This window comes from Balaenoptera acutorostrata, chromosome 15 (assembly GCF_949987535.1).
Source record: "Balaenoptera acutorostrata chromosome 15, mBalAcu1.1, whole genome shotgun sequence".
Classification (NCBI taxonomy): Eukaryota; Metazoa; Chordata; class Mammalia; order Artiodactyla; family Balaenopteridae; genus Balaenoptera; species Balaenoptera acutorostrata.
The window spans coordinates 21,973,172-21,980,202 of record NC_080078.1 but is presented as its reverse complement, the minus strand read 5'-3'; positions in this window follow the sequence as shown (position 1 = coordinate 21,980,202).

Here is a 7,031-nt window from a genome sequence, read left to right as displayed (position 1 = left end):
TATATATCTACTCTTTTACAGATTCTTCTCCCTTGTAGGTTATTACAAAATGTTGAGTATAGTTCCCTGTGCTATGCAGTAGGTCCTTGTTGCCCCGCCTCTGAAATTAAACCCAGCTCCTCCTTAACCATCAGTCTCCCCTTCCTAGTCCTCCTCTGTTGTCATGTTGCCTCCAGGCTTTTGAATCCCATCTTCTCTCCTATCCCTCAGATTCTCTTCCTGGTCTCTCCCTACTCCAGCTGAACCTCGTCGTTTTAACACAGTCTGCATGTGCTGGACCTGCACCCAAACTCGGTCCTGGATTGGTGTTACCCCCACCTGACCTTTCTGTCCTCACACCCAGGGCAGATCCACCCCAACAGTGTTATAAGTAACTAGTGGGGTAAGTGGTTCATTCCAACCCAAGCCCTGCTCATTAGTTCTCTTCCTTCCCAACCAGCTTCCTCTCTTTTTTTTTTTTTCTGCATGCATCTAAATAGTTATCATATTTAGTGACAACTTGGTCACCTACTTAGTTAGAAATTGAAGCCATCTGGAGGGATCTGGGTCTGTGTCCCCTTCCCTTACTTTACACCTACCCTTATCTCCTTTCTACCTGTTGGAGTCTCTAGGAGTTTCCCCTCCATCCATGGACCCAGGAAGATGCATCCTTCTATCTCTGTGATCTTATCCCCACCTAGAGCTTCTCTCTCCTGTCTTTAATTTCTCTGTTACTGGTGCCTTTCTCTTGGCCAATAAACATGCTCTGCCTCTTCCATCCTTTTCTGGCCTTGAAGGCTTACTTGTGTACACTTTTCATTCTAAAGAATGCATTCATAAGGCTGTAAAGTCCTCTCTGACTTCCACCAATATCCACTCTCCTTCCCCAGAGGTATCTACCATCATCCATTCAGGGTATACACTTCCAGATACATCTATGCATCCACATAAGTATGTATCCCTAAAAAGTATTGATTATAACTTATTTGCATAATGACTATCACATTGTCACTTGCCCGTGTATTTTGAATGAACCTCTCATCTTGGTGCATAAATCATTTCTTGTTTAATTGTTGTATGTAATGCCATACGATGTATAGAGGTTCGGCCCTTCTCCTATTGAATATCATTTAGGATGTTTCCAATTTATAAGGAAAAACAGTGCTGTGGTGAATATCCTTGTCTGTGTGTCCTTGTGCATTCTCGTTTTTTCCTTTTAAGACTAGAAACTGATAAGAAACTACATTACCTAACTGATAATGTAGAAACACTACATTCATACGGACTTTTAAGAATGGCCCTGTGAATCTAATTTTTAGCTATTTATTGCTTTCTCTTTCCTATTTACTCTTTGATGACAACTTGTACCTGATGTTCTCTGCTCTATTCCCTCACAAGCCCCTGCCTCTGGCCCCTGCCCCCACCTCCACTGAACCCACTTTGGCAAAACCCCAAGACATCCCAACTGCAGGCCCAGTGGACAGTCATTTTGTGTCCTCTCAGCCACATCCACTGTTGATCTGCTCTCTTATTAAAACTTGTCTTTATGTTTTACTCTGTGGATGTCTTTTTTCGTCTTCTCCCTGTCCCCTCTGCCTTCAGGTTCTGTCCTGACTATCCTGTGTGCCCTCTTCTTTTTCGTGGCCTTGATCACTTCATCTCTGTTGAAGACACCCAACTCTGTAGCTCCCAGCTAAGGTATAGAATGTGAGTCCCCTAGCTGCCTATAGGAAGTCCTCTCCTGGATGTCTCACAATCGCTTCATACTGGACTTCCAAACCTAATACTTCCCCTTACCCCCAAATCTGTTCTTCTCTCATATTCCCAGTCTCACTTGGTGATGCTACTGGACCTAGTCACTTAAGCTGGAAGCCTATAACAGCGTGCGGGACAAACTGGAAGGAGACAAAGGAGGCAGCCAGGAGACCAGTTAGGAAGATATTTCCATCATCCAGGCGAGAGGTGTTGGCGGCTTAGGTGAGGGTGTGGCAGGGATAGATAAAGGCAGACCTGGATTTGCAATGGACAGACAGGAAGTGACGATGGAATATATGTGAGAAATGAAAACCAAACTGGACTACATGCTCTTCCCAGAATGCTCACACCTTCCTCCTCCTCCTTCTACACCTTTATATCAAAAGCCAGCTCTTCCTTTGAGCCCCAGTTCAAATGCTACTCTCTGAGGGCCTTTCCTAACTTCTTCACCTGGACTTCTGCAACCTCTTCCCCTTGACCCGGTCCACAGTCTGCTTGGAGGCATTGGTCTGTTTGTCTTATCACCCACTGGAACCTCAACTCCACGAAGAAGGGGGTATGTCTTGACTCCACCCCAACCAGCCGAGCGCCGTGCACATAGAAGGTGTCCAGGCAAAGGCTTGCCCGGGTAGTAAACCTCCAGCTCTGCCTCTCCAACCCAGAGTGTGGTCGGTGGGTGAAGTAGAGTTATGTGAGCTTCTCCTCCCGGGGGGCTACTCTAGTTGGAGTAAGGAGTGGCAGGTAGCCTTCACTAAGGCTGAGGTCCAAATCCTGATTCTGTTCCTTACTAGTTGTGTGACATTTGTCAAGTCCCTTAGCCCCTATGAGCCTCTTTCCTTGCTTTCCTGCCTCCTTCACATCAAAGATCAAGTGAAATCCTATTTGTAGAAACATTTGTACAAGCTTCTAAAAGGTTTGGCTACTTGTGGCTGGGTCCTCCTTCCTGATGGAAGGAGATGTGATGGCTGGAGTACAATGGCTGTCTTGTGACCATGAGGCAACCTTGAAAACAAAGTCTCATGCTTAAAATGTGCCTGTTATAGCAGTTTATACCTTCCCACCTCCTTATACTTCCTGAGAGTCCCAGTGCACACTGGGCCATGAGATATTCCCTTACTTAGCTTCCCAGATGTTTCTCCCACATCAAGCCCTCTATCTGTTGCCGGAACTCTGCCTCTTTTCACCAGTGCAGAATAGAAACGCGGAGACAGAGTTCTGGGTGAAGTAGAAATAAATAGCTTCACTGCTTGGCCAGGCAAAGGGGCCACAGTGAGCTAATGCCTTCCAAACTGTGCGTCCCACCCTGGAGGGGGTAGTGAGGAGTCTTAATAGTGCTCAAGGAGCAGGGCGTGATCTGCTCGTGCACATTCTTCTGATTGGTTGGTGGTGAGGTCAGCGAGAGTCAGCATGATCAACCCTCTGGTTCCAACTGGTCTGGGATCTACGTGCTTGTGGGCAGCATACAGTTAACTCCTTCCACCTGGTTTGGGGTTTCAGTATCTGCAAAACAGCTCAAAGGACATGGCTCAGAATATTATCTACAGTCCTTGAGGAGGAACTAAAGGTCCTTGACTTTGTTTACTGGCTAAAGTATTATTATTTTGCCTTGCTTGACTGTTTCTCAATTTTTTTCCTCACTTCTCTGATTAAATTTATTCTTTGACTAAAGTTTTTCTACAGACAAAAGGCAGGCAGAGGACATGGGTGGGGGGTCTATTCTGGGCAGGCTTCAGAGGGTCCTCCTCAGTTACACGCCCAGTTTTCCACAGGTGTTTCTAGCTCAAAACAAGTTCTGAGCACTTCTGCAGAGGAAGATGCGCCCTTGGCCCGTCAGCTGTGGTGTCCTCTTGCTCTGGCAACCCCATCTTAGCTCTTCAGACCAGACGGCTTTGGGGCCACCTTCACCTTGTACATGCCACTTGGAATCTTGCTCGGGGACAAGAAAAAAAGAAGATAAATAACAAGTGTTGGCAAGGATGCGGAGAAAAGGGAACACTTGTGCACTGTTGGAGGGAATGTAAACTGGTGCAGCCACTATGGAAAATGGTATGGAGGTTCCTCAGAAAGTTAAAAATGAACTACCATATGATCCAGCAAGTTCACTCCTGGGTATTTATCTAAAGAAAACTAAAACACGAATTAGTAAAGATATATGCACCCCTATGTTCATTGCAGCATTATTTACAATAGCTATGATATGGAAGCACCCTAAGAGCCCATAAATAGATGAATGGATAAAGAAGATGTGGTGTGTGCGTGTGTATGTGTGTGTGTCTAATGGAATATTAATAAGCCATAGAAGGAATGAAATCTTGCCATTTGTGACAACATGAATGGACCTAGAGGGTACTAGGCGAAGTGAAATAAGTCAGACAGAGAAAGACAAATACTGTATGACTTAACTTAGATGTGGAATCTAAAAAAAACACATAAACATAACTAAACAAAAACAGAGTCATAGATAGAGAGAATACACAGTTTGTGGGGGTGGGAGAGGAGAGAAATAGGTGAAAGAGATTAAAAGGTATAAACTTTCAGTTACAAAATAAATGAGTCATGAGTGGGAAATGTACAGTGTTTGGAATGTAAGTCAATAATTATGTAACATCTTTGTAGAGTGACAGATGGTAACTAGACTTATCATGGTGATCATTTTGAAATGTATAGAAACATCAAATCACTATGTTGTGTACCAGGAACTAACATAGTGTTGTATATCAAGTATACTTCAAAAACAACAAACACCCTCAGGGAAAATGTGATCAAATTTGTGGTTATCAGAGGTGGGGTGTGGGGGGAGGAGGAATTGGATGAAGGTGGTCAAAAGGTACAAACTTCTAGTTGTAAGATAAATAAGTACAAGGGATGTAATGTATAACATGATAAACGTAACACTCCTGTACATTATATATGAAGGTTGAGAGTAAACCATAAGAGTTCTCATCACAAGGAAAAAATTTTTTCCATTTCTTTAACTTTGTATCTATATGAGATGACGGATGTTCACTAAACTTACTGTGGTCATCATTTCATGATGTATGTAAGTCAAATCATTATGCTGTACACCTTAAACTTATACAATGCTGTATGTCAATTATATCACAATAAAATGGGAAGAAAAAAAGAAAATGTGATTTTACACACATGCACACACACACACAGGAATATTATTCAGCTATAAAAAAGAAGGAAATCCTGCCATTTGTGACAACACAGATGAACCTGGAGGACATTATACTAAGTGAAGTAAGCCAGAAATGGAAAGACAAACACTCTATGATCTCAACTGTATGTGGAATCTAAAGAAGTTGAACTCATAGAACCAGAGGTTGTAACAGTGGTTGCCAGAGGACAGGGGTGGGGAGAGTTGGGTACAAACGTTCAATTATAAGATGAATAAGTTCTGGGGATCTAATGTACAGCATGGTGACTGTAGTTAATAATACTGTATTGGTAACAATATGAGGTGACGGATGTGTTATTTAACTTGATTATGGTAATTATTTCACAAGGTATGTGTGTATTAAATCATCTCATTGTATACTTTTAAAAATCACATTGTACAACCCAAAATATATACAATTTTTACTTGTTCATCACACCTCAACAAATCTGAAAAAAAAAATGAAAACTTCTTATCATTGAAAGACACTGTTAAGAAAATGAAAAGGTAAGGCCACAGACTGGGAAAAAATTATTTTCAAAATTCATCTTTGATAAAGGACTTGCAGGTAGAATAATAAAGAACTCTCACAACTAATGAAAAGATAACAAGCAACCTAATAAAAAAAATGGACAAATACTTGGACATTCCACCAAAGAAGATATAGAGATGGTATATAAGTACATGAAAAGATGTTTAACATTTTTGGTCATTAGGAAAATCCAAATTAAAAACCAATGGCGGGAGGGAGGAGATATGGGAATGTGTGTATATGTGTAGCTGATTCACTTTGTTATAAAGCAGAAACTAACACACCATTGTGAAGCAATTATACTTCAATAAAGATGTTTAAAAAAAAAAACAAAAAAAAAACCCAATGAGATAGGGACTTCCCTGGTGGTCCAGTGGTAAAGAATCCGCCTTCCAATTCAGGGGATGCGGGTTTGATCCCTGGTCAAGGAACTAAGATCTCACATGCCGTGGGGCAACTAAGCACACGCACCACAACTACTGAGCTCACGTGTCTCAACTAGAGAGCCCGCGTACCACAAACTACAGGCCCTGGAGCCTGCGTGCCACAACTAGAGAGAAGCCCGTGCACCACAACAAAGATCCTGTGCGCTGCAACTAAGACCCGAGGCAGCCAAAAATAAAGAAAATAAAGAAAAAATAAATCTTAAAAAAAAAAACCCAATGAGATATCACTACATAACCATTAGAATGGGTAAAATAAAACCTAATAATACAGGAATTCCCTGGCAGTCCAGTGGTTAGGACTCTGCCCTTTCATTGCTGTGGGCCCAGGGTTCCAAGGAACTAAGATCCTGCAAGCTGTGTTGTGTGGCCAAAAAAACCCGCCAATGAATAGAATTTTTTAAAAAAAGCGAATAATACTATACACATGCTGACAGGGTTGTGGAGCACTCAGAACGCTCATGCCTTTCTGGTAAGAATTAAAATGGTACAGCTGCTTTGGAAAACAGTTTTAGCAGCTTCCTATAAAGTTAAATACACACTTGACATATAATGCAGAATTCCCACTGCTAGCTGTTTGCCCAGGAGAAACAAAAACTATGTTCACCCCAAATATGTACACATTTGATTATGGCTTTATTCATAATTACCCCTCCCCCAACTGGAAACAACTCAAATGTCCTTCAGTTGGTTAACTGGTAAGCAAAGTGTGGTACATCTACACTGTGGAATGCTACACGTCAATAAAAAAAGAGATACTACTGATACCAACAACAGCATGAATGAATGTCAAATGCATTATGCTAATTGAAAGAAGCCAGACAAAGATTATCTACTGCATGATTCCATTTATCTGATATTCTGGAAAAGGCAAAACTATCAGGGCAGCAAACACATTAGTGGTTGCCAGGGCCTGAAGGTTGGGAAGATGGGTTGACTACAAAGGGACACAGGGATTTTTTTTTAATTTAATTAAATTAATTAATTTATTTTTATACAGCAGGTTCTTATTAGTTATCTATTTTATACATATTAGTGTATACATGTCAATACCAATCTCCCAGTTCATCCCACCACCACCACACCCACCCCGCTATCCCCCCTTGGTGTCCGTACGTTTGTTCTCTACATCTGTGTCTCTATTTCCACCTTGCAAACC